The sequence below is a fragment of the Balaenoptera physalus genome (assembly GCF_965194825.1).
Source record: "Balaenoptera physalus genome assembly, chromosome: 3".
In the NCBI taxonomy this organism is placed as follows: Eukaryota; Metazoa; Chordata; class Mammalia; order Artiodactyla; family Balaenopteridae; genus Balaenoptera; species Balaenoptera physalus.
This window is the reverse complement of record NC_138890.1, coordinates 55,925,832-55,947,475: the sequence shown is the minus strand read 5'-3', so window position 1 is coordinate 55,947,475 and position 21,644 is coordinate 55,925,832. Positions and strand designations below refer to the sequence as shown.

The window sequence follows — 21,644 nt, the reverse complement described above, 5'->3', positions numbered from 1 at the left end:
GGATTTTCAAGTGAGAGGTTTATGTTCAGAATGTCTTCTTTCAAATTAACCTCAGATATTGTTGAATTAAAGCTCGTCAACTTTTTTTTTTGATTATTTTTTATTTTATTTATTTATTTTTGTCTGTGTTGGGTCTTCGTTTCTGTGCGAGGGCTTTCTCTAGTTGCAGCAAGTGGGGGCCACTCTTCATCACAGTGTGCGGGCCTTACACTATCGCAGCCTCTCTTGTTGCAGAGAACAGGCTCCAGACGCGCAGGCTCGGTAATTGTGGCTCATGGGCCCAGTTGCTCTGTGGCATGTGGGACCTTCCCAGACCAGGGCTCGAATCCGTGTCCCCTGCATTAGCAGGCAGATTCTCAACCACTGCGCCACCAGGGAAGCCCTCGTCAACTTTTAAAACTTCCTTTTTTGTATAGTCTCTGATCACTTTTGTTCATGCCTTATTCTTTTAAAAAAATTGAGGTACAATTTAAATAAAGTAACATGTACAGATCTAAAGTATACAGTTCACTAATTTTGACAAATACAGACAACTATGTAACCTACACTAATATCAAAGTTTCCTGCCTTTCCTGAGTCTCCCCCCAGAGGCAACAAAACTTCTATCATGTATCACCATATATCTATCACCATAGCTTTGCCTGATCTAGAACTTTATACAAACAAAATTATGGACAATATATGCTTTTTTATGTGAGCCACAGAATGCTCAGCAATATACGTTTGAGAATATTGTTATTGTGTGTATAAACAGCTGAATTATTTTCCATTTTATTAATATACCATAATTTGTTTAATCGTTTTCTTGCTGATGAGCATTTGGTTGGTTTCCAGCTTGTGGCTTTTATCAAGAAAACTACCAAGGATACTCTTATCCTGGTCTACATGTGGGCATATGTTTTTATTTCTCTCAGGTAAATACCTATCAGTGAAGCTGAAGAGTCATTGGACAGATGTATATTTAACTTTAAAAGAAACTAACAATTTCCAAAGCAGATATACCAGTTTATAATTGTATCAGCAAAGTATAAAACTTCTCATGTTCCACACTTTTTTCAATATTTTCTTTTGTCAGTCTTAGCAATTCTACTGTGTGTGAAGTGGAATCCCATTGTGGTTTTAATTTGCATCTTGTTACTGACTAATAATGTTGAACAGTTTTCACATGCTTAATGGTTATTTGTAATATTCCTTTGTAAAGATTTTATTGAAGACTTTTCACCAAATTTTATTGAGTTATTTGTATTTACATAATTGAGTTGTTAAGTTCTTTATATAACCTGGATACAAGTCCATTTTCAGAAATAAGTATTATGAATATTTTCTCTCAGTATGTAGCCTGCCTATTCATTGTTTTTCATGATGTCTTTGATGAACAGAAATAACAGAGACCAGAAGATAGTGGAAAACATCTTTGAAGTACTTAAATAAAAGAACTATCAATACAGAATTCTATATCCAACAAACACATTCTCTGGGAATGAAAGCAAAAGAAAGATCATCTCAGATGATGAAAAGTTAACAGACGTGTTGTCAACCCTCTGCAAGAAATGCTGATGTAAGTTCATCATGCTAAAGGAAAACTTGAATTTTTACAAATATAGAAGGAACAGAGGTGGTAAATATCTGAGAAATGAATAAATATAAAAAATGATTTTTCCTCTTAAATACTTTGTATAATTTTTTAAAGCAAAAATTATAACATTGTCTTCTGGAATTTTCAACATATGTCAATGTATATATATATATATATATATATATATATATATATACACACACATTGCAGACATATATATTTATTTATCTGATACACACACACACACACACACACACATACATCTCACACAAAACATGGATGAAGAGAATTAAAGACCTAAAAAAATAGAAAGATATTTCATGTTCATAGGTAGGAAGATTTAATATTGTTAAGATATCAATACTACCCAAAATGATCTACAAATTAATGCAATCCTTATCAAAATTCCAACAGCTATTTTTATAGAAATGTAAAAGCTGATTCTAAAATTCATATGAAATTGCAAAGAGCTTCAGATAGCCAAAGCAATTTGAAAAAGAAGAACCAAGTAGGAGGATTCACACTTTTGAATTTCAAAACTTACTACAAAGTAACAGTAACCAAGTATGGTAGTGGCATAAGGATTAAGATACAGATTACTGGAATATAATTGAAAATCCAGAAATAAACCAGTACAGTTATGGTCAATCAGTTTTGAACAAGGATGTTAAGATAATACAATAATAAACATTTTCATTATAAATTAAGTGGTTTTAAAAACATTTATAGGACTATCGATATTTTCTAATTCCTCTCATGTCAATATTGCCAGTTTGTCAGTTACAAGGTTTGTGTATTTATTTTATTGACAAATTTATTATTATAAAGTTGTATGTAAAATTCCCTTGTTAACTTTTTAATGACTGGGGAATCTAAATAGTGATCCCCTTATTCATTACTGATAAGGTTAATTTGTGGTTTTTTTTCTTTTTGCTTGATCAGTCTAGCTAAAGTTTTATTAATCTTATTAATCTTTTAAAAGAATCAACTTTAGGTTCTTATAATCTCTATTTTATCAGTTTTCTATTTCATCGATTTTGCTCTCGTTCTTATTTTTCCCTTTCTTCTATTACTTTGTGTTTAATTTTCCCATCTTTTACTTTATTTTTAAGATGCACACTTCAATCACTAATCTTGTATCTTTCTTTTTTTCTAATAATAATTTCTGATTTAACTTAAATCCACAAATTTTGATATACTTTGTTTTTGTTTCCATTCATTATTATATCTGATTCATATGTTCACACATTGAGAGAAGTACTATATTGCTGTGTAAGAGAGTTAAAGGCCTAGCCCAAGTTCCCTTGAATAGGGATTCACAGACCCAAAAATTGAATCTAGGCCTTTGGATATCAAACATCTTTCCACTATGTCAAAGCTGCCTCTCTACTGTGTAGAACCATTTCATATCTCTGTCTGAACCTGCCATTTTGACATTCACTTATATCTACTTGCAGTCATCGTTTTAAAAAGTCCATAGGCAGTGCTGTCAAGGTATCTGTATCATCTGTTCTGTTTGAATATAAAACTATAGGTGTCTCTTTAGAGAGAAATCAGAGAGAGAGCTGTGACTTTTCTTGAATTGTTCTCATTCACATGGAGAACTGTTTCACAGAATTCAAAATATAAGACTATATAGACAACACAACTGTAAAAGTCACATCAAGTAACATTAGCATCCTAAATTAGAAGCAGAAGAAAGCAAAGGAGATACTTTTGATCATACAACATGCACATAGATTTTTAAAAGCCTTGTCAAAATCTTGTTTTCATATGTTCCTTTACCTACTCCTACCATTTTAAAACAGCAAATTTATTAATGTCTTCCAGTTTTGTGAAAAGAATTGATTTAACCACGTATTTTGACTTCTAAATACTACTCTAATGGCCTTTCCAAAAAAAATTTAAGAAATATGTATTGGAATTTTTAGAGATTTTTAAATCTTAGATTAATACAACTTCAAACATGAGATTAGAAAAGTCCATGTAGTACTTTCCTTATTTTACAAATGAGGAAATTTTTCCCATTAGAGGAGGAGGAATATGTCCAAACCAGTGATCTAAGTGGAGGTCCTGATCCCAAATAGTGTTTGTGTGTGTTTGAGTGTGGGTGTGTTTTATTATTTTAAAATTTTAGATACATAGACATTGAAACATTTGAGTCTCTCAAAATAAGGTTCTATGAAGTTGAGAAATCCTTGTAAAATCTTCTTGAATCTTTTGCTAAATGTAATTAATTATTTGGAAATTAAACAGTAGTGTCTTGAAAAGAACTGGTTCTTCCAAGAATGAACAAGATTTAAAGACTTTTAGGTAATACCTTCCCTTGACACCCCAAATATCTGTCTGCCCACCAGTTGAGATTCCTCCCTGCCTCTTTTTTAGTCATCTACTCCCTGCTTAAGTTGAAAGCGAGCAAAATATCAACCAAAAAAGGAGATGAGACAAATCAGTTATAGTACATTTTTCCCTGATACTAAGATATTATTGAAGATGTATATATGTGTGAATATATGTTAAAGGTTTATGTATATTAATCATACTATAATACATAAAATTCTACTCTGAATCATGGACTCAAACGTGTGTGTGTGTGTGTGTGTGTGTATGTATTCGGTGAGATTATAGGTACTCTTTAGTTTTGTTCTTTTTAAGTATATAATTTTCTAATTTTTTACAATGAAAACATATCTTTGTATTAGGAAATAAAGCTTGTTTTTAATTTTTTAAAAAAAATCTTACTTAAATCAGTAGGTGACTCAAGGCAGCAGCAGCTCACAGCCAGAGGATGGTTGGAGGGGAAATTTTGTCACAGCCCACATAGAGCTGGATTGTAACTTCAGGAAATAAGTTGAGGGAGCTTTGAAGATCAGCTCTGTCTACCTCAGCCAGGACTCAGGAAAGGCTCAGGATCCCCCAAACCTTCAGTCAGAAGCCAAATTACCCAGGGATCTTCCATCATGTTCAAACCAGAAGAGTTTGAAATCTGAGTCTTGCCTCAGCTACACTGCTTCTGGCGGGCTTTGATAACAAATAATGTGCTCCAGAGGCAACTCTCCCGCCTGGGAAAGATTGTCAGTAGAATCTATTTACTCGGTCACCTGAACATCTTTCCACCTCCCTGAAGCTTTCCCCCAGAAAGCATTCTCATTCTTTTATAGCTCCCAGTGGACTGCTTGCTAAGAAAGAATTTATTTTTTTTAAACTAGAGCCACTAGGACATCTTTTCATTTGTGTTGCTCAAGGTCCATTAAACAGTGCCAGATATTCTCAGAATTGGCCTTAATTTTCTTTGTTTGAAATATTTTGAAACTTTACATGGGAAGAGAAAAAAATGAGATACTGCAAGCCCTGAAAGAAGCAGATTAACTTCTAAATAATAAAGTAATTCAGGTCAATTCAGTTCGACAAATACTCATTGAAGGCCTACTATGTGCAAGCATTGCCAAGTTCTGTGGGAAACAGTGAAACAATAATATATCCTTGTCCCCAAGAGTTTCTGGCCCAAACCTTGCCTGAATTCCATTTTTCTGGGGCCGTAAACTTACAGGGACACCATCTGCAGGTTTCCAAATATCTGTATGATCAGCATGCTGTTTGTGGCAAACTTAGTGAGTGGCCTTATTCCCACAAGCATAATGTGATGTCACCACAACTGATGACTAGCACTTCTCTGTAAAGGCTGGAGGGAGAGGACTAAGATGATGGCACGTGAACAGAGACATGGCTATTAATGAGAAAGAGAAGGAGCCATATATTTAAAATTGCTTAGAGAAGTAACCACATTTCACCCACATCCTTTCAGATCCTCAATTTGCTTCAATTTTAAGCACTAACATACCACTCAATAATCTTTGTCCTAACACTTTTCCCCTGAGGTACTTAAAACACATTTAAACATGGATTTACTCAAATATGAACCCATGCACATTCAATTACTCCCACACACCATGCTAAATGAAGACAAAATATAGCATGTAAAAATGCAAGGAAGAGGGATTTTTACATTAAAATTATGTAAAATAAATGCAATTTTAGTTATAAATAAATAAGTAAAAATAAGGGAGGGAGATGCAGGAGGGAGGAGATATGGGGATATGTGTATATGTATAGCTGATTCACTTTGTTATAAAGCAGAAACTAACACACCATTGTAAAGCAATTATACTCCAGTAAGGATGTTAAAAGCAAAACAACATCACTATTAGAGACAATAACTGGTATGATTTGGGAAACATCCTTCCTGACATCTCTCTCTTCATATATATCATGTATAGATTTTATAGATCATATATAAAAATGTATATGCATAATACATATATATGATCTGTGAAGAGAAAGAAGGATTTTATACAAGTGCATATAAACACCTGTTACGTTTGTGAGATTTTTGCCTGTTTATTTTCTTGTGTGAGTGATGCCAGAATCACTAATCATTGATGAAATTTCTCCCTTCCCCTCCTCCAGGAAGAGCTCACGTGGGCACACTTTGAAATTCCTTAGAGAGCCTTCCTTAGAAGGACAAAATGATGGGCAATCATTGAGGAAACAATCCCTCAGAAGAACTGGTGAGTAATATCTCTAATAAGGGACAGTTCATGCAATTTGACAATTTTTGTTTTGAGAATTTAGAGAAAAGCTGTCTATCACCTAAAAGCTTTTGTGATAGTGGGTTGTGCCTGATGCCAAAGTAGAGAAGAAGACCAACACTGTGTCTCAGGCCGTGTGCAGCTTTTGTCAGTAACTCCATAGGGAAGCAGTGTACTGTAGTGTACTTCCCCCAGGGAATGGAAACCAAATATTCCACACATCCCCACATCTGCGCCATCCATGCTCCCAACTTTCTTGGATTATTCAAAGGGATCGGAGAGCCTTTTGATGGAGATTCTGGATTTTCTGCAATTAAGGTATGTGGAAACTTCAGCAATTAATTGAGTAAAATAAAAGAGATGGGACTACATTTGTTCCCCAAGTTTGTAAAGCACTATCTACTGGATAGAACTGAGAGGAGTTACATATAGACAGAGATATAAACATAGATATTGATTTAGGTATTGCCAGGGCTGCTGTGTTGTACAGTTCTACCGTACAGCCTTCACATAGTACTTGCGGCCTAGGGTGGCACTGATGAATGTATAGAACTTACTGTATTTGTTATTTTGCTACTTGTTATTATAGAAATGTTACTGTATGTGGAAATACTTTATTGTATATAAAGCCACAGAGTACTACGTTGTATAAATGCACCATAATTTACCTAATCAATCTTCTATTATGTGCATTTTAATCTACTATTTTCCTATTCCAGTAAAGATGTAATGAGCATCTTTTTACACATATTCTTGTGCATCTTCTACTTACTTAACTTCAGATGAGTACCTAGAATCAGAATTAATGGATAAAAAATAATTCATATCTAAAATTGATACATATTTCTCCTCCCCTGTTTCAAATGTTTAAAAGCTCATGCCCAGATGAAAAATAACTATTAGGCTGATTTCTTGTTTGTTTTCTTTGTTAATGTTATGGCCAAGGTTTGAACGTCCCCTCATTCAGGCCAGTTCTGTAAGTGTGTGTGTCTATATGCGTATGAATTGTGATGGGGAGGGAGTTTGCTGGCTGTTGCAGACACACTAGCAAGCTGTGTACCAACACTTTTGCCTCCTGGGCACCCAGGTAGACACCGCATTACCCATCTTGCCTTATGATTAATTTTGATCATGGGATTGGGCCCTAGACAATGGAAGTAGGAAGAAATGGGTATGACTTTGAGGTCTAGCCCATAAAAAACCTTCCACAGGAATCCCCAATTTCTTTCTCTTTTCCCATCTACCTGCTGAGTGCAGAGTTACATCAGACCCTGAATTACTGCATGAAATACAGCCTCCCTCCACTATCAATCCTTTCCTGGCCACCAACCTACCTCAGACAGTGAAAAACTAATTTTTATTGTATTAAGCCCTTAGCTCAGGAACTATTCTTTTTATAGCAGTTAGCCTATCGTGACTACTACAGATGCTATTTCACCAGAGTATACATTTTGATACCTTCTGAGATGTTGCAAGCAGCCGCCGATCTAATTTACATTCCTCTTAACAAGCAATTTATAACTAGGACAGATCAAAGCACATGAATTAACCTATGGATTGTATCTGAAACCAGGTTATATGAGCCCTATTTTAGCAAAAGGCTAATAGGAGGCTTAGAACCATACAGAAATATTAACTGAAAAGTAGTGTATATCCTCTCCATGGCAAGAGTCGGAGGTTTATTCACAAATACTCAGATAGGGTGTGTGCTATTAGTGGCTTCTTGCTTGTGATTTCCAAAGGCTGCCCAATCACAAGCAGAGTCTCCCTAGAGCAAAACAAGTCAGAATAAGTGCTGGGGATTAGTGGAAAGAGCACGTGCTGGAAGTCTGGGATCCAGTTCCCAGGCTGCATCTGCCATTGACATGCTGTCTTGGGATAGCATTATCTTGGGAAAATAACTTTCCTTCTCAGGATATGCATATCCTCCTGTAAAAAAGGAGCCCGCCAAAATAGATGTGAGATTGCAAACAATATACATTTTGTTTATGAACTCAGATTGATCATGAATCTCTGTTGAAAAGAATTCTGATGCTACATCGTTTTCAGTATCCAAGCAGGGTCTTGTAGTGGCATATGTGTCATATTTTATCAAGTCTATATTTACTGAGTCTTTGGATCCTAAAAAGGGCACTCAATGTTCATTCTTTTATTTAAATTTTATTTCAGTGTCTCAGATCCAATAACATAGCAGAAGGCTACAGGTTAATATTGGGAGTGATGTGTTATGAGTATGAGCTTTAAAGTTTAACAAACCGACTTCAAATCCCTGTTCTCCTACTATCTTGTTTGTGAGATTTGGGGCAAATTATTTATTCTCTCTATGCTCTACTTACCTCATCTTCAAATGTCAAAAACAATATCTACCTCATAGATACTTATTGCAATAAATTGAAAATAATGCATATAAAAATTTAGTGCCAAACTTGCTACATGGTAAATATTGCACATGTGGCAGTAAGTCTTGTTGTTACTGTAAGGAAGGAGAATGTTAAGTGTCACAGCATGAGGAGATGGGTGTGGGAGCTCTTGAGGAAATTCTCCATAAACATGGCTGTGGACTGAGAATTGAGAAACTTGGTAGTACCTAGAAATAACATGGATTTCATATCATCTTGCAAAATTCTCCATTAATTAAGATTTTTCGTTTTAGCCTTTTGTGCCCTCTCCTAAGTCATAATTTTCTTTTCTGTAAAAGGAGGATAACAACACGGGTTGTAACTTCCTTTTATTGACCAGTTACTATGTGGCAGGCATTGTGCTAGGATCTTTGCGTTCATTGTTTTATAGAACCCTGAGAAGAGCCCAGGAAGGCAGCTTTATTAGCCCCATGATAAAATGGAGGCTTACTGTGCCCAGGTTCACCCAGGTAGAAGTTGGAAGAGCTGAGATTAGAACCCCAGCCTACCTGAATCCAAATATCTGATCTTAAATACCCATCATGTTACATATCTCAGAGCCTTATGATAGGGATTAGATGGAGGAAAATACTCAATGTAGTTCCTGATATATATGTGTTTATTAAGAATAGTTACTGTTCCTCCACCCTGACTCTTAGCATAGCTTTCAAGCCACCTCAAGGGGTATCCACAGGAATACTTTCTTGCCTTAATGGTGGGACCTCAGCTGTCAGACCCTGATGCTTAGCTATGCTATTTCATATTGAATTTACATTTTTAGTTCCAACTGAAAGCTGAATTTTGTGAAACATTTTAATCATTGACCACCTCCATGCTCTCCTCTTAAAAGTTTTTCAAAACTGTATAGGCTTCCAATGAACGCACCAGCACATGGCTACATCAGTTGAGCTGCCTCTACAAAGGAGGTTTGTGCAACCTCAGTATTTGTTCTATCCCCAAATAAAGTGTGACAGAGGAACACCTACTATCACTTTGATACCTATAGGAGGAACATACACACACACACACACACACACACACCCCCCAGAAACATGCCTTACTCTACTATTAAAAATTCAATATCTTCTTTCATCTTTTTTCAGCAAGGTTATTTCCTTTGTTGGCTTGTTTATTTGCTTTTTTTTTTTTTTTTTTTTCTTTAAAGAACTGAACTAAAGGGCTTTTCCTCTTAGTGGCCCATGGAATGAAAAGCTTTACTGCTTTACATACTGTGTTTTGCTAAAGCAATCAGTTCTCCCAGCCAATTCAGAAGAATTCTGACTCTGTAATAGAAAGAGCTGCCATTTGTAGACCTTGTACTATGTGCCAGGTAATCAAGTAAGTGTTTTATATAACAAAACAACCTTGTGAGAAAGGTATTATCATCATCTTATCTTACCAAAGAAGACAATGAGGCTTAGAGAAATTAAATCACTCCCTAATAGCACACAACCAACAAGGCACAGGGTGTTCCAGTCCCGATAGTACGAGCATTTGACTATTGTGCATAGTTCTCTTTCACCTTTATATTTTTATTGCTGAATCCACATAGGATAAACATTAAAACTAAGGGCTTATATTTATTGAGTGTTTACTGCATGCTGTGTACTATTTTACATTATTTATGTCATAATTCCTATTACGCTTATCTCAACCCTATAAATTATGTATATTATTTGTCCCCATTTTATAGATTTCTACTGAGGCATGAAGAAATGAAATTATTTGTACAAGCCTATACAGATGAGTTAGTAATAGATCCAAGATTTGTACAAAGTCAGTGTAACTGCAAAACCTATGCATTTAACCACACAGGGTACCACCTGCAGTAAAAATGCAGAGACTTCTTTGCTCCTCCTGTCTGAACCTATGTAACATACACAGTGTCTTGAATTTTCCATTCCCAAAGAGTGTGTACAGTTGCAACACATTTTCTGTTTCAGTCTTACAAATAAAAAAAAGTTTTTTCTTCTCTCAGGGGACAGATATACTATGGAGATATACATATATTTCTGTGAGCTTATTTCACACACACAAAGAGAGCAAACATCATTTATTCATCTCAGGAGAAATCTGGAAATCCCAGGCCTGACTAGCTTCCAACTACTCCTCAAGTGGAATTTTGAAAGAAAAAATATGTTGCTATTTTTGCCTTCCTCTCCACTACCAAAGTTCTTTGCTTTTCACTCTCAATCACATGGCCAACTCCATCGCTTTTGTAGAACACTGACTCATTGTAATGCACAATTGCATTTCCTCTTGTTTTATTCAGAACAAGTATGCACTCTCTAGTTCTTCTTTTACTTCTTTTTCCATTTAGTTTTCACATTACCTACTGGTTTGCTGGCTCCATAGCATGTTTCTGATGAGGTAGGACACATCTGGAAATGACCAAGAAGACTAACAAGAGCTCATATGAGAGCTATGACTATCTGCCATCACTTGAGATTCTCCTGGGATATATGCCCTTAGAATCCTATTGCCCTATACTCCCTGTCATCTTGCTTAAGCCCTCTCAACAGTTTTTCCTTTACCTGTCACAAGGATCAGTAAAAGCGTTTTGTTTAAATGGATAATTGAAAGATTGGATTGTTTTTGTGCCAGTGTTAACAGGGTCATAGAATTCAGTGGCAGGAATGATGAATATGGAATCAGAACTTCTCAGTTCTACTGTGACTGTCTAGTTATAAGATCTGGCTTTTTTCCCTCAAATTGGTTATAAGAACAGTTGTTACACAAGATTCACAGGGCTTTTGGACATCCACCTTCAGTTTTGGGTGAGAAGGGATTGTGGAATTATTAAGGGCTATACAAATGGAACCTCCTCTGGGCAAGCTCTACACACTTTAGTGAGGCTAAGGATGGGTGTGAGCCATAGTCAATGGTCCACGCTACTACTAGCAGCATGAGCCAACTGACAGAATCCATCACTGAGTAAACAACATTTACTGAGCACTTGCTATGTAGCAGCCACTTTACTAGGTGCCAGAAGGAGAGAGAGTAATAAGGTACAGTAAATCAATCAGAGCATGCTTGTGGAAACCTGTTACATGCTGGTCACTGTGATAGGTCCTAGGCACACATCTGTGAAAGGCTGTGTAGTATAGCTTCCTGGAAGCAAAGCAAAAAAGAAATTTAAACATAATGAAGTGGAAAAAAATAGAAGATGCTAGGGCAACACATTAAAGGGCTACTTGATTCAGACTAGTGGTATAAGGGAAGGTTTTGCAAAGGAGGTACCATGTACAGTGATATCCAAAGAAAGATATATTGATTTTCTAGGGTTGTTGTAACAAAGTCCCACAAAGTAGTTAACTTAAAACAACAGAAATGTAATCTCACAGTTCACGAGGTTGAAAATCCAAAATCAAAGTGTCCACACAGGTTCCTTCTGGAGCCTCTGAGACAGACCCTGTCCCATGCCCATCTCCTAGCTTCAGGTGGTTGCAGGCAATCCTTGGCTTTCCTTGGCTTATAAATTCATCACTCCAGTCTCTGACTCCATCTTCACATTGCCTTCTTTTCTGTATCTCTGTATGTCCTTGTCTGTCTCTTACAGGGACATCCTCATGGGATTTAGTGCCCATCCTAATCTAATATAATCTCATTTCAATAATTATCCTAGTTACTTCTGCAAAGACAGTATTTACAAATAAAGTTTTATACTGAGGCTCCAGGTAGACATGAATTTTGGGGGGACATTTTTCAATCACTACAAAGGAGTAGGAACTATGTTAGAGAATAATTGGTGAAAGGGCATTCCAGGCAAAGAGAACAGAATATGCAAAGGCCTAGAATGAAGAAAGAGTATGGCACACTCAAGAAATGTTTTAAAAATGTCAATGTGGGGGAGGAGCTTCAAGATGGCGGAAGAGTAAGACACGGAGATCACCTTCCTCCCCACAGATACATCAGAAATACATCTACATGTGCAACAACTCCTACAGAACACCTACTGAACACTGGCAGAAGACCTCAGACCTCCCAAAAGGCAAGAAACTCCCCACGCACCTGGGTAGGGCAAAAGAAAAAAAAAAACAGAGACAAAGAATAGGGACGGGACCTGCACCAGCGGGAGGGAGCTGTGAAGGAGGAAAGGTTTCCATACACTAGGAAACCCTTCACGGGCAGAGACTGCGGGGGGTGGAGGGGGGAAGCTTCGGAGCCACGGAGGAGAGCGCAGCAACGGGTGCAGAGGGCAAAGTGGAGAGATTCCCGCACAGAGGAGCGGTGCCGACCAGCACTCACCAGCCCGAGAGGCTTGTGTGCTCACCCACCGGGGCAGGCGGGGGCTGGGAGCTGAGACTCGGGCTTTGGTCGGATCCCAGGGAGAGGACTGGGGTTGGCTGCGTGAACACAGCCTGAAGGGGTTAGCGCACCACAGCTAGCTGGGATGGAGTCTGGGAAAAACTCTGGACCTGCCTAAGAGACAAGAGAGTTTTTCTTGCCTCTTTGTTTCCTGGTGTGCGAGGAGAGAGGATTCAGAGCACCGCCTAAATGAGCTCCAGAGATAGGCGTGAGCCGCGGCTATCAGCGCGGACCCCAGAGACGGGCATGAGACGCTGAGGCTGCTGCTGCCGCCACCAAGAAGCCTGTGTGCAAGCACAGGTCACTCTCCACACCTCCCCTCCCAGGAGCCTGTGCAGCCCGCCACTGCCAGAGTCCTGTGATCCAGGGACAACTTCCCCGGGGAACACAGGGTGCGCATCAGGCTGGTGCAACTACACGCCAGCCTCTGCCGCTGCAGGCTCGCCCCGCATCCGTACCCTTCCCTCCCCCTGGCCTGAGTGAGCCAGAGCCCCGAATCAGCTGCTCCTTTAACCCCGTCCTGGTCTGAGCGAAGAACAGACGCCCTCAGGTGACCTACACGCAGAGTAGGGGCCAAATCCAAAGCTGAACCCCCAGGAGCTGTGCGAACAAAGAAGACAAAGGGAAATCTCTCCCAGCAGCCTCAGAAGCAGCGGATTAAGGCTCCACAGTCAACTTGATGTGCCCTGCATCTGTGGAATACCTGAATAGACAATGAATCATCCCAAATTGAGGAGGTGGACTTTGGGAGCAATGATATATACATATTTTTTCCCTTTTTCTCTTTTTGTGAGTGTGTATGTGTATGCTTCTGTGTGTGATTTTGTCTGTATAGCTTTGCTTTTACCATTTGTCCAAGGGTTCTGTCTGTCCATTTTCTTTTTATTACTTAAGTTTTTTTTTCTTAGTAACTATTTTTTATTTTAATAACTTTATTTTACTTTATTTGATTTTATCTTCTTCTTTCTTTCTTTCTTTTTTTCTCCCTTTTATTCTGAGCTGTGTGGATGAAAGGCTCTTGGTGCTCCAGCCAGGCGTCAGGGCTGTGCCTCTGAAGTGGGAGAGCCAAGTTCAGGACACTGGTCCACAAGAGACCTCCCAGCTCCACGTAATATCAAATGGTGAAAATCTCCCAGAGATCTCCATCTCAATGCCAAAACCCAGCTCCACTCAATGACCAGCAAGCTACAGTGCAGGACACCCTATGCCAAACAACTAGCAAGACAGGAACACAACCCCCATCCATTGGCACAGAGACTGCCTAAAATCATAATAAGGCCACAGACACCCCAAAACACACCACCAGACATGGACCTGCCCACCAGAAAGACAACATCCAGCCTCATCCAACAGAACACAGGCACTAGTCCCCTCCACCAGGAAGCCTACACAACACACTGAACCAACCTTAGCCACTGGGGACATACACCACAAACAACAGAAACTACGAACCTGCAGCCTACAAAAAGGAGACCCCAAACACAGTAAGTTAAGCAAAGTGAGACGACAGAGAAACACACAGCAGATGAAGGAGCAAGGTAAAAACCCACCAGACCTAACAAATGAAGAGGAAATAGGCAGTCTACCTGAAAAAGAATTCAGAATAATGATAGTCAAGATGATACAAAATCTTGGAAATAGAATAGAGAAAATATAAGAAACGTTTAACAAGGGCCTAGAAGAACTAAAGGACAAACAAACACAGATGAACAACACAATAAATGAAACTAAAAATTCTCTAGAAGGGATCAATAGCAGAATAACTGAGGCAGAAGAATGGATAAGTGACCTGGAAGATAAAATAGTGGAAATTACTGCAGAGCAGAATAAAGAAAAAAGAATGAAAAGAATTGAGGACAGTCTCAGAGACCTCTAGGACAATATTAAATGCACCAACATATGAATTACAGAGGTCCCAGAAGAAGAGAAAAAGAAAGGGACTGAGAAAATATTTGAAGTGATTATAGTTGAAAACTTCCCTAATATGGGAAAGGAAATAGTTAATCAAATCTAGGAAGCACAGAGAGTCCCATACAGGATAAATCCAAGGAGAAACACGCCAAGACACATATTAATCAAACTATCAAAAATTAAATACAAAGAACAAATATTAAAAGCCACAAGGGAAAAACAACAAGTAACACATAAGGGAATCCCCATAAGGTTAACAACTGATTTTTCAGCAGAAACTCTGCAAGCGAGAAGGGAGTGGCAGGACACATTTAAAGTGATGAAGGAGAAAAACCTACAACCAAGATTACTCTACCCAGCAAGGATCTGATTTAGATTTGAGGGAGAAATTAAAAGCTTTACAGACAAGCAAAAGCTAAGAGAATTCAGCACCACCAAACCAGCTTTACAACAAATGCTAAAGGAACTTCTCTAGGCAGGAAACACAAGAGAAGGAAAAGACCTACAATAATAAACCCAAAACAATTACGAAAATGGTAATAGGAACATACATATCAATAATTACCTTAAATGTAAATGGACTAAATGCTCCAACCAAAAGACATAGACTGGCTGAATGGATACAAACACAAGACCTGTATATATGCTGTCTACAAGAGACCCACTTCAGACCTAGGGACACATACAGACTGAAAGTGAGGGGATGGAAAAGGATATTCCATGCAAATGGAAATAAAACAAAGCTGGAGTAGCAATTCTCATATCAGACAAAATAGACTTTAAAAAAAGACTATTACAAGAGACAAAGAAGGACACTACATAATGATCAAGGGATCAATCCAAGAAGAAGATATAACAATTGTAAATATTTATGCACCCAACATAGGAGCACCTCAATACATAAGGCAAATACTAACAGCCATAAAAGGGGAAATTGACAGTAACACAGTCATACGAGGGGACTTTAACACCCCACTTTCACCAAGGGACAGATCATCCAAAATGAAAATAAATAAGGAAACACAAGCTTTAAATGATACATTAAACAAGATGGACTTAATTGATATTTATAGGACATTCCATCCAAAAACAACAGAATACACATTCTTCTCAAGTGCTCATGGAACATTCTCCAGGATACATCATGTCTTCGGTCACAAATCAAGCCTTGGTTAATTTAAGAAAATTGAAATTGTATCAAGTATCTTTTCTGACCACAACGCTGAGACTAGATATCAATTACAGGAAAAAATCTGTAAGAAATACAAACACATGGAGGCTAAACAACACACTACTTAATAACCAAGAGATCACTGAAGAAATCAAAGAGGATGTCAAAAAATACCTAGAAACAAATGACAATGAAAACACAACGACCCAAACCTATGGGATTCAGCAAAAGCAGTTCTAAGAGGGAAGTTTATAGCTATACAAGCCTACCTTAAGTAACAAGAAATATCTCAAATAAACAACCTAAGCTTACACCTAAAGCAATTAGAGAAAGAAGACCAAAGAAGCCCCAAAGTTAGCAGAAGGAAAGAAATCATAAAGATCAGATAAGAAATAAATGAAAAAGAAATTTAAGAAACGATAGCAAAGATCAATAAAACTAAAAGCTGGTTCTTTGAGAAGATAAACAAAATTGATAAATATTAGCCACATTCATCAAGAAAAAAAGCGAGAAGTCTCAAATCAATAGAATTAGAAATGAAAAAGGAGAAGAAACAACTGACACTGCAGAAATACAAAGGATCATGAGAGATTACTACAAGCCACTATATGCCAATGAAATGGACAACCTGGAAGAAATGGACAAATTCTTAGAAATGCACAACCTTCTGAGACTGAACCAGGAAGAAATAGAAAATATGAACAGACCAATCACAAGCACTGAAATTGAAACTGTGATTAAAAATCTTCCAACAAACAAAAGAACAGGACCAGACGGCTTCACAGGCAAATTCTATCAAACATTTAGAGAAGATATAACACCTGTCCTTCTCAAACTTTTCCAAAATATAGCAGAGGGAGGAACACTCCCAATCTCATTTTACGAGGCCACCATCACTCTGATACCAAAACCAGACAAAGACGTCACAAACAAAGAAAACTACAGGCCAATATCACTGATGGACATAGATGCAAAAATCCTCAACATAATACTAGCAAACAGAATACAACAGCACATTAAAAGGATCATACACTATAATCAAGTGGGGTTTATCCCAGGAATGCAAGGATTCTTTAATATATGCAAATCAATCAACGTGATACACCATATTAACAAACTGAAGGAGAAAAACCATAATATCCTCTCAATAGATGCAGAGAAAGCTTTTGACAAAATTCAACACCCATTTATGATAAAAACCCTCCAGCAAGTAGGCATGGAGTGAAATTTCCTTAACATAATAAAGGCTGTATATGACAAACCCACAGCCAACATCGTCCTCAATGGTGAAAACCTGTAACCATTTTCACTAAAATCAGGAACAAGATAAGGTTGCCAACTCTCACCACTAGTATTCAACATAGTTTTGGAAGTTTTAGCCACAGCAGTCAGAGAAGAAAAAGAAATAAAAGGAATCCAAATCAGAAAATAAGAAGTAAAGCTGTCACTGTTTGCAGATTGCATGATACTATACATAGAGAATCCTAAAGATGCTACCAGAAAACTACTAGAGCTAATCAATGAATTTGGTAAAGTAGCAGGATACAAAATTAATGCACAGAAATCTCTTGCATTCCTATACATTAATGATGAAAAATCTGAAAGTGAAATTAAGAAAACACTCCCATTTACCATTGCAACAAAAAGAATAAAATATCTAGGAATAAACCTACCTAGGAGAAAAAAGACCTGTATGCAGAAAGTTATAAGACACTGATGAAAGAAATTAAAGATGATGCAAATAGATGGAGAGATATACCATGTTCTTGGATTGGAAAAATCAACATTGTGTAAATAGCTCTACTACCCAAAGCAATCTACAGATTCAATGCAATCGCTATGAAACTACCACTGGCATTTTTCACAGAACTAGAACAAAAAATTTCACAATTTGTATGGAAACACAAAAGACCCCGAATAGCCAAAGCAATCTTGAGAAAGAAAAACGGAGCTGGAGGAATCAGGCTCCCTGACTTCAGACTAAACTTGAAAGCTACAGTAATTAACACAGTATGGTACTGGCACAAAAACAGAAATATAGATCAATGGAACAGTATAGAAAGCCCAGAGTTAAATGCATGCACATATGGTAACCTTATCTTTGATAAAGGAGGCAAGAATATACAGTGGAGAAAAGACAGCCTCTTCAATAAGTGGTGCTGGGAAAACTTGACAGCTACATGTAAAAGAATGAAATTAGAACACTCCCTAACACCGTACACAAAAATAAACTCAAAATGGATTAAAGACCTAAATGTAAGGCCAGACACCATCAAACTCTTAGAGGAAAACATAGGCAGAACACTCTATGACATAAATCACAGCAGGTTCCTTTTTGACCCACCTCCTAGAGAAATGGAAATAAAAACAAAAATACACAAGTGGGATCTAATGAAACTTAAAAGCTTTTGCACAGCAAAAGAAACCATAAACAAGATGAAAAGACAACCCTCAGAATGGGAGAAAATATTTGCTAATGAAGCAACTGACAAAGGATTAATCTCCAAAACATACAAGCAAGTCATGCAGCTCAATATCAAAAAAACAAACAATGCAATCCAAAAATGGGCAGAAGTCCTAAATAGACATTTCTCCAAAGAAGATATACAGATTGCCAACAGACACATGAAAGAATGCTCAGCATCATTAATCATTAGAGAAATGCAAATCAAAACTACAATGAGATATCATCTCACTCCGGTCAGAATGGCCAGCATCAAAAAATCTACAAACAATAAATTTTAGAGAGGGTGTGGAGAAAAGGGAACCCTCTTGCACTGTTGGTGGGAATGTAAATTGATACAGCCACTATGGAGAACATTATGGAGGTTCCTTAAAAACTAAAAATAGAACTACCATATGACCCAGAAATCCCACTACTGGGCATATACCCTGAGAAAACCATAATTCAAAAAGAGTCATGTACCACAATGTTCATTGCAGCTCTGTTTACAATAGCCAGGACATGGAAGCAACCTAAGTGTCCATCAACAGATGAATGGTTAAAGAAGATGTGGCACAAATATACAATGGAATATTACTCAGCCATAAAAAGGAATGAAACTGAGTTATTTTTAGTGAGGTGGAGGGACCTAGAGACTGTCATACAGAGTGAAGCATGTCAGAAATAGAAAAACAAATACTGTATGCTAACACATATACATGGAATCTTAAAAAAAAAAGAAAATGGTCAGAAGAACCTACCTAGGGGCAAGACGGGAATAAAAATGCAGACCTACTAGAGAATGGACTTGAGGATACGGGCAACATGAAGGGTAAGCTGAGACAAAGTGAGAGAGTGGCATTGACATATATACAGTACCAAACGTAAAATAGATAGCTAGTGGGAAGCAGTCGCATAGCACAAGGAGATCAGCTCAGTGCTTTGTGACCACCTAGAGGGGTGGGATAGGGAGGGTGGGAGGGAGGGAGATGCAAGAGGGAAGAGATATGGGGACATATGTATATGTATAACTGATTCACTTTGTTATAAAGCAGAAACTGGCACACCATTGTAAAGCAATTATACTCTAATAAAGATGTTAAAAAAAGACAAAAAAAAAAAAAGGTCAATGTGCTGAAGGAAGGAGGACTAAGGGAGAATTGAAAGAGATAAAGGTGGCCAGAAAGTAGGGTCTGTCAATGAAAGGATTCAGACTTTTTTCTGAGAGTAATGGGAGATAGGGATGTTTCAGATAAAAGATTAGCATCATACATACTGTACTTCAGAGAAATCATCCTGGCTTTGGGCAGAGAATTGAGCATGAAGACAGTTGAGGACAAGACTCTAGTTGGGAGGCTGCTGCTGGAATGGAGGTGAGAGAGGATGGTGGTGTGAGTCATAGGAGTGGCCATCCAGAGGGAGATAAGTTATGTATTTGGGAAAGAAATAAGACACTTAGTTTAAAAGGATTTCCAGGACTTTGCACTTTAAAAAATGTAACTATGAGAGGTGTTAGATGTTAACAAAACTTCCTTTGATAATCATTTAGTAATATATATATATATATATATATATATATATATATATAAAATCATTATGTCGTACATCTTAAACTAATACAACATTTTGTGTCAAGTTTATCTCAATAAAACTGGTGGGGAAAGAAAGAAAAAAAGGGAAAGAAAGGACTTGCAGGGGTTAAGGTTAAAGGGAAGTCATAGAGATACAGATTTTTATATGCCTTAATTTTTCAGGGATTTTTTTCCCCATCTCCTAGTGGGTGACTAAATTCCCAACTGATTGCAGTGATTTTCCTCAGAGATAAAAGTGTTTAATATAAAGAGTGACAATACTGGGACAATTTCTTTAGATTCCTCCTGTGTTAATTAGAATTCTTTTGCTTCAAAATAACAGTAATTGAATATTAACTAATGTAAAAAAATAAGAGGACTTATTCACTCACATACTGAAAAGTAGGCTACAGGCTTGGCTAGATCTTATGATTAAAGCACAATAGTCACAATTTTTTCTCTCTTTGTATCCCTCAATCCTACTTTTGCTTTTCAGCCTGGCTTTATTCTTATATAAGCTCTTTCTCTGATGGTGGGAACAAAGTCTGCTGTAGCTCCAGCTTATATAAACTTTATACTCATAGTCCCTCAGAGCAAAAAAAGAGTCTCCTACACTAATTTTGTTTAATTTCTTGGGAAGAGTCTAATTGTCCCAGGTTAGATCTTATTTCCATCCCTGAGCAACCTCTACCCTCAAGTAAATGGAATACTCTCTTAGGCTTGGACCTTGTGACAAAATTTGGGAATGAGTGAACTCATCTGAGCCTCATGGACCAAACAGATTACTATGGAATGAGTAAGAGATGGTTCCCCAAATGAAGGGCTATGAAATGCACAAAAATTATAACCAAAAATAACAGATATTCAGCACACACACTGCATTGGTTGAAAGCAAAAGCAATTGTCTTAAGGCAAGGAAAGAGTAATAGTCTTAATTCATAATTTATTCCATCTGCTTTTGCTATTGCCTAATTTATCCTTCCATCCTTCTATCCATCTATCCATTCACTACATGTTTATGAAGCACCCGCCGCTTAAAAGTAGCTAAGGAATTTTCAAAACTAAATAGCGTGTGATTTTTTCCTCTAGTTTCCTAAGATCAAAAGGGAAAGACAGATATTGCAAATACATATTTGGGTAGGAATTAGGCAATATACAGAGATGCTGGTTTATTAATATGGATCAATTCATTTTTGTTCAATGAATGAATAAGTGAATGAATGATCCCAAGCTGCTTAATTAAAATATTTACTTTCAGAAAAAGGGGGAGGACAGATGCTTCATAACTGCTAAGCAGGTCAGAATGAAATATTCAGTAACAGTATAAATAATTAACTACTAAATATTAAATATAGGATGAATATTCTATTTGGGAATTCAAGAGCAGTGTTGTGAAGAAAGTGGCATTTCAATGGGGACTTAAATAATGAAAAAAAGATTTCAATACCTAGAAGATTGTTCCAAGCTGGGGAAACACTAGGTATAAAAGGCAAGGAGGTGTGAAATGGTATGAATAGTTGAAAAAATGATAGGTGACTTGTATGGCCAAAATTCAGGATACCTAGAAGGTTAGAGAAAGGGATATGACCAGAAAGATGATGAGGAGATAAATTATGGAGAATATTGGACTTCAGACCAAGAAATGTCAACTATTTTCCATAGATATTTTCAAGCAA

At 37.3% G+C, this 21,644-nt stretch overlaps 1 long non-coding RNA gene across 1 annotated transcript in view; it reads left to right on the top strand.

The window, feature by feature from the left end:
• The first annotated feature begins 388 nt into the window (after positions 1 to 388).
• The window catches only part of LOC309657213, a 140,615-nt gene continuing 119,359 nt past the window's right edge, over positions 389 to 21,644 (top strand). The window contains exons 1-2 of the long non-coding RNA XR_014261709.1: positions 389 to 1,558; positions 6,044 to 6,144. This is a non-coding gene — a long non-coding RNA (uncharacterized lncRNA). The remainder of the gene's footprint in view (positions 1,559 to 6,043; positions 6,145 to 21,644) is intronic.